The sequence below is a fragment of the Oryctolagus cuniculus genome, chromosome 5, assembly GCF_964237555.1.
Source record: "Oryctolagus cuniculus chromosome 5, mOryCun1.1, whole genome shotgun sequence".
NCBI lineage: Eukaryota > Metazoa > Chordata > Mammalia > Lagomorpha > Leporidae > Oryctolagus > Oryctolagus cuniculus.
Window position 1 is genome coordinate 143,679,550 of NC_091436.1, and position 12,456 is coordinate 143,692,005.

At 46.3% G+C, this 12,456-nt stretch overlaps 1 protein-coding gene and 1 long non-coding RNA gene across 7 annotated transcripts in view; one reads left to right on the forward strand and one right to left on the reverse strand.

Annotated features, from left to right (window-relative positions):
• ATXN1 (ataxin 1) overlaps nucleotides 1-12,456 on the reverse strand; it is a 451,390-nt gene that overhangs the window by 80,543 nt on the left and 358,391 nt on the right. The gene's annotated exons all lie outside the window — the stretch shown is intronic.
• The window catches only part of LOC138849697 (uncharacterized), a 57,627-nt gene continuing 57,111 nt past the window's right edge, over nucleotides 11,941-12,456 (forward strand). Inside the window, exon 1 of the long non-coding RNA XR_011388747.1 lies at nucleotides 11,941-12,304. This is a non-coding gene — a long non-coding RNA (uncharacterized lncRNA). The remainder of the gene's footprint in view (nucleotides 12,305-12,456) is intronic.

The following is a 12,456-nucleotide window of genomic DNA, read 5'->3' on the forward strand; positions in this document are numbered from 1 at the left end:
TTGGAAAGATAAAAAATGCTGTATATTCAAGAAAATCTATATACATGATGAGATAATGGCTGTAATAGCTTTTAAAAACACAGACCAAGAGGGTTGCCATCCTTTGTTTATACTGCCCCCCTGACTAATGCTACCTGTCTTCACTTAATGACTATCGTCATCTCTCTATTTCCTTGAACACATATGTGTCTAGATTAATAATATGACAGCATCTCTCGGTGGCAGAGATACAGAAAATTTCCAGTCACTGTTTCTTTCTGAAAGCCACTCATGGAAGGACTCTAAGTGGCACTGTGTACCGTATTTGCCACAGCCCGTGTCCCCATTTCATCTGACTCCCTTCTGTCTTGAGAGCCCTTAATTTTCTTGCCTACTCAAGGCTGTAAAATGACTCAATGAATGGAGGGGAGGCAGTAGCAGTCTTGGATTCTGTGCTATTGGCAAGGCTTTCACTACAAGAACTACACAGCAGATAATAAGCTAGAGCGTGACACACCTTCTGTTCATTTTCCTTCTGGAGGAAAGAAAGCACCAGGGAAGCCAAGAGCAGAGGGTCAACGGAAAGCATTCATGATAGATCCAGGAGTCCCACGGCTAACACGGGCACTGCGTCCACTCCATCTCACACGTGGGGGACAGCCCACAGGGCTCCCGGGCTGGTGGCGTGTTCACTGTGCTGTGACTAACTGCTCAAGCTGTTCCTTGCGAAAGCAGGAGGCACCTGCAGCGCGCTGGCTCACCCAGGCTCAGTGCTGGAGGGTGCGTGAATGCGCACCTTCTCGCCGAATCACTGCACTCAGCCACATTCTTCCAATTCACTTGCCCCAAATAGATTTCCTGCTGCAAGGACTCTGTGCTGATTGTGAATCTGCCTACTCTTTTATTTTCCAGATAAGGGCAGTGAGGCTGATATACACAGTACATGCAATGTCTGGCTTTAAATTAGCAACTGGTCCCAACCTGTAGGCTCAAGTCCACCCTCATCCAGTGCTGCCATTATGAAGTCCTTGACTCCTAACCCCTGGGTCACTGGGTCCCCAAGAACTACTGGCCAGGGGATTCTTGTCTCTGAACTCCGGTGTTCTCACTGTTATGGCTACAGTATCTGTGGCCCTTTCACTTTCCTGACTAATCTCAATTACCCTCCACGCCCCGTGTCAGGATCTCCACTGGTACTCTTGTTAACAGTATGAATACAAACCTCTCTCTCTTGTGCACTGGACCACTTTTTGGATGCCTGACTTTAGCTCATATCCACAACTGCTCATCCCCCAAAGACGTGAGCTCTGCCCTTCTTCTTGGAGCTTGTGTTGTAAGAATCTGCAGTCTGTGTTGGCTTCCCTGTTTGCAGTTTGATGTTTTGCCTTCCATTTATGCCCTTATTTACCATGGTAGTGGTCAAAACTCATTCATGAAAAAGCAAGGAACAGGGTGGCATTATGGTATAGCAGGTAAAGCCACCTGCTGTGATGTCAGTATCCCATCTGGGCATCGGTTTGTGACCCGGCTGCTCCACTTCCGATCCAGCTCCCTGCTAATGCACTTGGGAAAGCAGTGGAAAATGGCTCAAGTGCTTGGGCCCTCAGTACCTACATGGGAGACCCAGATGAAGCTCCTGACTTTGGTCTGGCCCAGCCCTGGCCATTCATTGTGGCCATCTGAGGAGTGAATCAGTGGACAGAAGATCTGTTTCTCCCTCTCTCTCTGTAACTCTCACTTTCAAATATATAAATCTGTTTTTTTTTTTTTCTTCAAAGGAACAGACTCAAGGACTCACACACACCCATACAAGTAAGCAAGAAAGACGGGGCCCTGGAAAGTACACTGGGCAGGAAGCTGGAAGGATGTGCACAGTTCTGACCTGCTCCAAAGCAGCATCTCAGATGCAAAATGATGCCAACAACACATGTCCTGTCATCTACCTCCCAAGAAAAATGAGACACTTGTTGTGAGTCTTTTGAAAATAGGATAAGGCAAGCCAGATGAAAACTATTAGATTACTATCTTTAAGATAGACGCTTTTCTTGGAATGACCTAGAATGCAGCAGCGGCAGTCACAGCACCATCAACCTTGAGCAGTCTTCAGTCAGAGGTTTATAGGCAGGGTCCACTCTGTGAAGCGCACATTACCAGAGATTGGTAGAACCTCAATTTTCCAGACCAGTGCACGGAAAATTTCGCACGTCAGGCATTTGGCTTGTGTTTGGGATATCTGTGTCATGTGTCAAAGTGCATGGGTTGGATGCCTGGCCCTGGCTCCTGACTCTGGTTTCCTGCTACTACAGACCCTGGGAGGCAGTGGTAATGGCTTCAGTGCTCGGATTCCACGTGGGAGACTTGGACCGAGTTCCCAACTCCCAGCTTCAGCCCGTCCTGGCTGAAGGGATGGGAACTTTCTGTCTGCCTGTCCTTTCTTCTGCTTCTCAAATAATAATTTTTAAAAATTCTCTAAGGCATTAGCTTATTCATAATCATTCTCAATGAGATTTGGGACTTGCTTTTTAAAAATCATCGCTCTGTCTGTGACAGAAGATGTTTAACTAGGATTTGTGAACTTATCCATTTGCTTTTGCAAAGGCAGCGTAAGTATAGGGTTTTAGGGGTTTTTTTTTAAGTTTTTTCTCATGATTTTTAAAAGCTGATACAACATACACATTTATGGTGTGCAGTATGATAATTTGGTACATGTATATGATGCGTAAGGATGAATCAGAGTAATTATTATTTCCTACTCAAACATTTATCAGTTTTGTGTGTGTGTGTGTGTGTGTGTGTGTGTGTTGGGGAACTCTGAACTCCTCTCTTCTAGCTCTTTATAAAATAGATAATAAAAATTTTGTCAATGGTAGTCACTCTATTTTTCTAAGCTCCAGTTACTCTAATGTGAAGGTTCAGTTCTTAAACTATAACTCTGGCAAATTCTCTGGCAAGATAGAAATTTTGCAGGAAGGATGCTGGCTCCAGAAGATTCTGGAAGGTTCTGGAGAAGCACTGAGTTCTATGAACCAGACTTAACTCCAGGTGTGCAGGGGGAGGAAGGGTGTAGTAGCACATGATGGAGGGCTTAACTACACCTCTAGGCATTGTATCCCTTTCAGACTCTTCACTTCTCTGCCCTCTAGGCCCCAGCGGCCCACGGAAGGAGGAGGCAGTGCCCTACGCTGATGCTTCCACCTGCTTTCTGCTGGCCTGGAGTCTCCCCGACCTGCAACTCCAGGAATTGCCTCCTGAAGCAAAAACCCAGCAGCCAGATGAGCAGGATTAGTGACTTCTATGCTGTGTCTTCGGTGGGAGGGACTAGCAGGCAGAGAAGCAAAGCCGGGTGACAAAAAACTCCCCAACTCCCCAAAGGAAGCATGGACTCATTCCCAGAGGTGATAAACAACATGCTGGAAGCATTGTCTGCCTGGTTGGCACTAGTAATGGCGTTAGCCAGCAATCATCAATAACCCCGCTGTCTTCTTTTCAGATGGCTGTTGTCAGGCTATGAAATTTGGGAGAAATTCCAGTGCTACCAGCAGGGATGTGCCATGTGCACAGGGGTGCTATGAGCAAAGAACTCTTCCCAGTCAAAACCCACGGATATGGGAAAGCTGCAAGCCTATTGATCCTCCGGAGCAGAGTTTAGTAGCAGCTGCGAAGCAGAAAACTGCCAGTCATAAATTAAGTGCTTCTAAATGGCCTAATTTTCTCCCATCCCCTTAGGATCCTGAATGCCCGGTGTGCTGGTAATGCTCATTTTTCTTTCTCTCCCTCTCTCTCTTTTAAACCTTTTATTTGAGAGGTAGAGGAACAGAGAGAAGTTCCCATCTGCTGGTTCATTCCGCAAATGTCTGCAATGGCCGGCACTGGGCTGGGGCCAAAGCTGGGAGCTGGAAATTTAATCTGGGTTTCCTGCATGAGTGGCAGGAACCCAACTACTTGAGCCAACACTGCTGCCTCCCAGGGTCAAGAAGCCAGAGCCAAGAATTGAGCCCAAGTTCTCTGACGTGGGACACATACATCGTAAGTGCTAGGATCAATGCCCATTCCCTTAATGCTCGCTGATCTGCTAGCTGTGACTTTAGCATTCAGAATGGGTTGACTCCAAGTGTGGCCCAAGGACTGGCAGCATCGTGATCACCTGCAAACTCATCACAAATGCACATTCTTGGCCTTGCCTCCAGAGTTACTGAGTCAGACATTCCTGTGTGGAGCCCAGCCACGTGTGTCTGAATGAGTCCCTCAGCGATGCCCATGTACTTGAGGGACACTAGCCTAAGATGTCACATGGCTTCCCTTAACACAAACACCAGAAAGAAAGAACCATTTTCTCTTAAGAACCTTCAAAATCTTAAAACGTTTGACCCAAGTGAACTCAAAAGCAAAGCATAATGACACATTGACTTTACTATCTAAACCAGTAAAAAGAACACAATTTCTCCCAATACAGCCTATGAGGGGGTCAGAGTCACGGCTCAGAGGGTTAAGCTGCCATTTGGGACTCCTGTATTCCACATCAGAGCTCCTGTCTCAGCTCCTCTGCTTCTGATCCAGGTTCCTGCAAATGCAACCTGGGAATGGTCCATGTGCTTGGGTCCCTGTCACCCACATGGATGACCTGGATGGAGTTCCTGGCTCCTGGCTTAAGCCTGGCCCAGCCCCAGCTGCTGCAGTCATTTGGGGAGTGAACCAGCAGATGGAAGATCTCTCTATCTCTCTTTGGTTCTCCTTCCCTGTCACTCTGCCTTCAAATAAATAAAATAAAGCTTAAAAACACAGCATATGACTTATAAATGATTATTTTCAAATATGTGGCTCTTTCACCTCAAAATTTGCCTATAATTCTGTCTCCCAAATACATGATTTATGACCAGAATGTCATGGGCTTATGACATTGACATTTTAAATCCTACTCAAGGAAGTAAAGTGTACTTTTTGCTTGCATATGCAACAGAATTCTAAAATATGCATTTTCAATTAACCCAGCACAAAGTATAATGCATTTTCAATGTGCAATTCTAATATGGAACCATCCATATTTCAATAATTTGTTCCCCTCCATTCCCCCAAATTTTAACTTGTGCTTGGCCCAATATCATGGGTCTCTCAATCTCTGTGGTCTGCACAGAGACTTCTTCAAGGTAAGTCTGATGCCTCACACACGTCCAGGAGTAAGTCAGCAATTCTGAAATGTTGGTTTCTTTGGCTATTAGACCTTTTCATAGTTTTGATTATAAAATCTTTCTTTTTCTTTTTTAAAGAGTGATTTATTGCTTTTGAAAGCCAGCATGGGGGCCGGTGCTGTGGTTGAGTGGGTAAAGCCATCCTATATGGGTGCTGGTTCGAGACCTAACTGCTCCATTTCTGATTTAGCTCTCTGTTATGGCCTGGGAAAGCAGTGGAAGATGCCTCCAAGTCTTTGGGTCCCTGCACCTGTGTGGGAGACTCAGAAGGAGCTTCTGGCTCCTGGCTTTGGATCAGCCCAGCTCCATCCATTGCAGCCAATTGGGTAGTGAACCAGCACATGGAAGACCTCTCTCTCTCTGCCTCTCCTTCTCTTTCTGTGTAACTCTGACTTTCAAATAAATAATAAAAACAAATCTTTTTTTTAAAAAAAGCCAGTGTGACAGAGAAAGATGGACAGACATATGAAAACAAAGATCTTTTTTTTTTTTTTTTTTTTTTTTTTTGCTTTTTGACAGGCAGAGTGGATAGTGAGAGAGAGAGAGACAGAGAGAAAGGTCTTCCTTTGCTGTTGGTTGGTTCACCCTCCAATGGCCGCCGCAGCCGGCGCGCTGCAGCCAGCGCACCACGCCAATCCGATGGCAGGAGCCAGGTGCTTCTCCTGGTCTCCCATGGGGTGCAGGGCCCAAGCACTTGGGCCATCCTCCACTGCACTCCCGGGCCACAGCAGAGAGCTGGCCTGGAAGAGGGACAACTGGGACTAGAATCCGGTGTGCCGGCGCTGCAAGGCGGAGGATTAGCCTACTGTTGATGAACAACTTAACACGTTATCCCTCTTAGTATTTTTTTTTCTTTATTTGTTCTACTTAATACTTTTGGTGGAATACTGTAATCAATACACAGTTATACTCAAGTGTTGAAACTTAACTGAAAAGTGATCGCTGTTAAATATAAGAGTGGGAGTAAGAGAGGGAAGAGATGTGCAATTTGGGACATGCTCAAGCTGACTTACCTCAAACGGCAGAGTTAGAAACATACCAGGGGATTCCAATTCAATCCCATCAAGGTGGCATGTACCATTGCCATCTCACTAGTCCCAGTAATCAATTTCTGTTCACAATTTATCATAATGATAGGACTAAGAGCCAAAGCGAGCACATAAACAAGACTAGTGTCTGCAAATACTAGCTGATAGAATAAAAAAGGGAGAATGATCCAACATGGGAAGCGAGATACACAGCAGACCCATAGAATGGCAGATGTCCTAAACAGCACTCTGGCCTCATAATCAGCCCTTAAGGCATGCGGATCCAGCTGAAAAGCCCATGAGAGTATTACAGGCATGGAAAGCCAAAACACTCTGGCAAAAAAAAGAAAATCCTACATGAAAGATCTACACGAGTGAGATCCCAGTGGAAAAAACAGGTCTTCAAAGAAGGAGGTACCTTCCTCTGAAGGGAGGAGAGAACCTCCACTTGGACTATGACCTTGTCTAAACAAGATAAGAGTCAGAGAACTCAAGGGGCTTCCATAGCCTTGGCGACTCATGACAAGAGCCTAGGGTGATTACTGATGCCATAAACAAGAGTGTCAATTTGTTAAGTCAACAACAGGAGTCACTGTGCACTTACTCCTCATGTAGGATCTCTGTCCTTAATGTGCTGTACATTGTGATTTAATGCTATAACTAGTACTCAAACAGTATTTTTCACTTTGTGTTTCTATGTGGGTGCAAACTGTTGAAATCTTTACTTAATATATGCTAAACTGATCTTCTGTATATAAAGAGAACTGAAAATGAATCTTGATGTGAATTGGAAGGGGGAAGGGAGAGGGAAAGAGGAGGGTTGCGGGTGGGAGAGACGTTATGGGGCGGGGGAAGCCATTGTAATCCATAAGCTGTACTTTGGAAATTTATATTCATTAAATAAAAGTTAAAAAAAAAATCTTTCCTCCTCTGGCTTACTCCCCAAATGACCACAACAGCTGGGGCTGGGCCAAGCTGAAGCCAGGAGCCAAGGATTCCACCTGTATTTCTTACTTGGGTGGCAGGAACTCAAGTATTTGAGCCATCATCTGGTGCTTCCCAGGTGCATTAGCAGGGAACTGCATGGGAAGTGGAGCAGCCAAGAGTTGAACTAGTGCTCTGATGTTCCAGGTGGTGGTGGTAGCTTAGACTGCTTTTAAACTCGTTCGTTTTGTGTTACTAACCGGGCTTGAACAATTTTCATTAGTTGTAACGTGACTGATTAGGCATCAGGTGTCCATCCAGCACTTGCAATTTTGGAAGGAAACATGGGCCTGCCTGCGGGTCTCTTTCCAAAGCAGGCACCGCACAAGTGGGCTAAAATTGCCAGTCACTGTTCTTGAACAGCTATTTTCTTCTGGACTTCTCAGGACAGCTAGAAGAAAAAAAAATTCTTCTTTTCTTGGAATATTTTCCAGCGTATTCACTTAAAGACCCACAAAAATATAATAAAAGATCCTATTAAATTCAGCTCAGTTTATATCCTATCAACCTCAACGAATTAAAAAGTTGAAAGGATTTCACTTACTAACCCCAACGATTAGGTCCTTGAGTCATTTGTTAATGCAGCCAAATTCCCACACAGTAGAGAACATGAGATTAAGAGTAGATGGCTCATCCAAAGACCTCCGAAAGACAAAATCCATTTATGTCTGTATTTTCCATGCTGGTCCTGATCTTGCTGGTTCATGGCACAGTGCTGTGTCGAGTCCTGCACCCTGGAGCCAACTTACACTGTGAGAGCTAAAGGTGATTCAGGTGACTAGAGTGGCAAACACAGCCACCATTAAACATTAAATCAGATAAACTTATAATTAAATAAATCATATTTAAAACTCATCAGTTCCTAATTATTTCATTCTGTACAGTCGAGGGTGTTTACTTCTATTTTTTTTTAAGACTTACTTTATTTACTTGAAAGTCAGAGTTACACAGAGAGAGAAGGAGAGGCAGAGAGAGAGAGAGAGAGAGAGAGAGAGAGAGAGAGAGAGAGGTCTTCCATCCGCTGGTTCACTCCCCAGATGACCGCAACGACCTGAGCTGTGCCAATCTGAAGTCAGGAGCCAGGAGCTTCCTCCAGGTCTCCCACATAGGTGCAGGGGCCCAAGGACTTGGGCCATCTTCTACTGCTTTCCCAGGCCATAGTGGAGTAGCCGGGACTCAAACTGGTGCCCATATGGGATGCCGGCATTGCAGGCGGTGGCTTTACCCACTATGCCACAGCGCCGGCCCAGTTTACTTCTATTTGTGCAATCGACCTGCTCCATAATGGTGAGCATCCATCCCTTCCCAACTTGCAGGCTGGAAATTGGCCACATTGGGAGTATATACATCACAGAGACCAGCAAAGGTTACAAACCAGAAGCCCTGCTTTCTTAAGCCAGGAGTTAAACTTCTGTTGGCACACTATTGACTTCCATTCTGGCTTTTTCTTAAGAAGAACAGAGCTGGTAAGACCAGTGAAATTCCCAGGACTACATGCATATACGCACAACCCAACCTCACAGCACCAGTCATTCCTTCCGAGAGCTTCCAATTCACCTATTGTCGGTTTACTATGTCCATTATCTGCTACTGACATCCACCTGACTCAGAAATCTAATCGTGTGTGTGTGTTGGCAAGAACTCGTGCAAGAATAGTATCACAAGGGGAAAAGATAGCACTCGACATTTGTACAATCCTTCCCTCGTTCACAGACGTCTATGACTTCTCTATTCTCACAGCCCCCACCACGCTGGGTCTCACTGCCCCCGTTCCACAGACTGGGACAGGGAGGCGGGCCGCGTGCCCAGGGCTGTGCACTAGGAAAGCGCATGGTCAAGACTCCAACCCAGAAGTTCAGCCAGACTGTTCAGATTTCACTGCAGATTACAGCTTCAATGTCCATCTGTTTCAAAAACGGATTTTTTCCCCCAAAAGATCAACATCCGGGCTCACTTTTCTCCCTCCTTTCCTTCCCCTGGTTGAGCAGCATGGCCAAATCCAACACTCTCAGGTCTGCATTTATGAAAACCACCCCCAGCCTCTGCTCCCTGCCTGCCCACACAAAATGACGTCTGCACGGCTGTAACGCCCAAGATAAATCAGCCCCAAACACACTTGCAGGTGGATCCCCGGAGATGCTGTAAATGTGTGAGCTTCATTAGGAATGCTTTACACATTGCATCTAAATCATTCAAGCCCAGGAGAAAGGCTGAAGGTATCTAATTTAAATTGACCGAGCAGTAATTTTGCGTGCAGAAGCCTAGTTCTGGGGCAGTGCCATGGCGCAGAGGGTTAAATGGGTGCTGGACCTGGGAGAGCAGACAAAGAGGCTCAGTAACTGAGTTCCTGCCACCCCTGTGGGAGACACAGAGTTCCTAGCTCCTGGCTTCAACCTGTTGCAGCCATCTGGGGAGGAACCAGCAGATGGAGGACATATCTTTCTCTCTCTCTCTTTCTCTCTCTCTGCCTTTCAGATAAAAGAAATCTTAAAAAAGAAAAAAGAAAGCCAATTTCCACTGTACTCAGTGGAGAAAACAGATGTGTGTATGTGTTTCTGTATGTGTATTTTGCAGTACACAAATGCACCATAATGGGGAAAGCAAACCATATATATAAATACAGGCGCACACATACAAATGTGCATATGCACGCATATGAGACTATTCAAAAAGTTCACGAAACGTGGAATTGAAAGGCAAGTTTACTTTGGTGTCAACATTATGAAAGTCATGCATTTTTTTTCACAATGTGTATCTCCCGTAAACTTTTGAAGTCCTCTGGTATACACACATAAATACGCATACATATGCACATGCATATGTGTTGTGTGTGTGCATGCCTAGTTTATTTTCCCCTTCATCAGGGAGTCACACAGCAAAGAAGAAAAAAAAATGTGCTGCCCTTTACCGGCTATGTACACACTGCATCCCTGCAATATGTCTACAATGATTTTCTGACTAAATCCTGGGAAAAATGTGAAGAATGCTTGGCTAGATACATGCTTTTCCAATAAAAACACCGCACTGCTCATGAACTGTAGCACTTGGAGACGCCTTTTCATCAAGATGTACATTTCTGTGCTAGTTTGAGGCCAGAGCCTGTTGGGATGTAAGTTTGCTTTGGCTTGCAGAGCAAGCCGGGCTGCCTATGCGATATGGTCCAGGGGTTCCTGCAGTGGGGTCACCTGAGAGGGGGACCAGGGTGCAGTTCCACTGCACATGACTCAGTCCCAAGGCCCTGCCGGGAGTAGAATCTCCAGGCGTTTCCTCAACACAGCCACAACAGCAGCAAAAGTGAACTCACCTGTCCCCTTGTCAGGACTTCTGATACTGTCAAAGGATTGACCTTGGAGTGGGAAGCTTTCTGGTGGCTTGGGTACAAAAAAATCAAATGTGGCAGTGAACAGCCCCAAAGCACTTCATCAAGGTCACTAGTGAGTCTCTAATACTCTCATCCCGAGGACAGACGTCTGAGTTTCCATCTGATCTCAGCCTTCTGGTGGGTCTGTGGTGACAACTTGAAATGACGTCACTCACTCAGCCAGTATTTTCATGGAAAGAGCTTCCCTGGCTGTTCTACTGAAACTACGTTGGAGGTGGGGAGCGGGGCAGGTGCCGGCCTGGGCCAGCACACCTTAAAGCAATAAAGCTGTCACACGAAAGGCAAACAGGACCTCAGTGCTGCTCAAGGCAGAAAATGCTGAAAAGCGGGTTTCATTCTAAGCCTCTGTGTTCTAGGAGAGGGGAGATTGAGGCTGGAGGTGTATCACTTCATTCTACCGCTACCTCTCTGGGTCTCAACTGTGTGCAACTTGGTACCCCTAGGGACATCTGGCAATGTCTAGAGACATTCTTGGGTGTCAACCTCAGGGTGCTCCCAGAATGCCAGGGATGGGGAACGATTTTTCTGCTAAGGGCCATCTGAATATTTATAAAATCATTCACGGGCCATACGAAATTACCCACTGAAAAGTCAGCCTGCTATAGATGTGCTGAACTTTGAGTCTTGCCTTGGCAGGACCAGACCAAATTATTTCACGGGCCTGATACAGCCCATGGACTGGATGTGCCCCAGCCCTAAGTGGGCAGAGGCCAGAGATGCTGATAAACATTGCACCACACATGGGGCAGCTCCCTCTCACTCCAGCCCCCTCAGCAAAGCCAGGGAGCTGTTGTCCAGCTGCCTGGCAGCTCTGATGGGAACAATGGACCACAACCCAGAGTTTCCCAATGACATTGGGCCATCCTCCTGAGTCCCTTCTCATTCAGACCCGAGCACCTGCCTCACAGCAGCTCCGAGGCAGCCCCCGCAGCGCATGCGTGATCCATGAAGACTCTCAGTCCCCACCAATACAACAGAATAAGAATGTGCACGTTCCCACCAAAGCCACACTCCTGCTTTCCACTCTCCGCCCAGGTATCACCCAGGTCCAGTGAAAAGCAGCTTCTCAAGAGCCCCCTGCAGGGGGCGCTGTTCAGCAGGGGGTCATCCCCTGTACACTCCAGGGCTGGGCTCCCCTGCCACTTCTGTCCCATTCCTAACCCCTTTCTCTTCTGACCACGTGGCCAGGCTCCTGTGTGACAGCCGGGCACCCGTTTCCAAGGCTTTCTCTGCCTTCACCGACGTTCTGCGCACCCAGTCCTCACCCTGGAACTGCGGATTCTTCGGGATCCCTGGACAGAGTTCCTGGTTCCTTAATCCCTTCGAATGCTGTAACAACAGCTCTGTCCCCCTCACTTAGGAAGCTCCGTTTATTCCTCAAACACTGCGTGTATCTCGTTTGGCTGGCCTCTGTGCTCAAGAGGCTAAGACTAGGACATCCTGCTCGTTCTAAAGAGCTCACAGTCTTAGAAGAGGGAGGCGCAAATAAGGCTTGGCTTTGGCAGTAGGAGGAGTTCCAAGAACTACAAGCCAGATAAAGGCCCAGAGAAGGTCATGCTCTACTTTTTGGCCATTTTTGTTGGCTACTACTAAACCAGTGGTTCCCACACGCGGCTCTCAGAGCTGGGGTGAAGCCACAGAAACAAAGAAATATAAAGGCAACACAGTAAGTTTCTCCTAACGCGAAGTTTCTGAGCTGATTTGGTGAGGTGACTTCAAAAATTTAGCGAAAATGGAATTTAAAGGTATGCTTGTTTTGGTGCCAAAACATGTTTGCAATTCAGCATCTTCAGAAAGTTTAGGGAAAAAAATGTGCATTCTGAAAAACTGCGTGAATTTTAAAAATCTTTGGCACCAAAATAAACCTATCATTTTTTTTTCCTGTGGAATTTTTCAG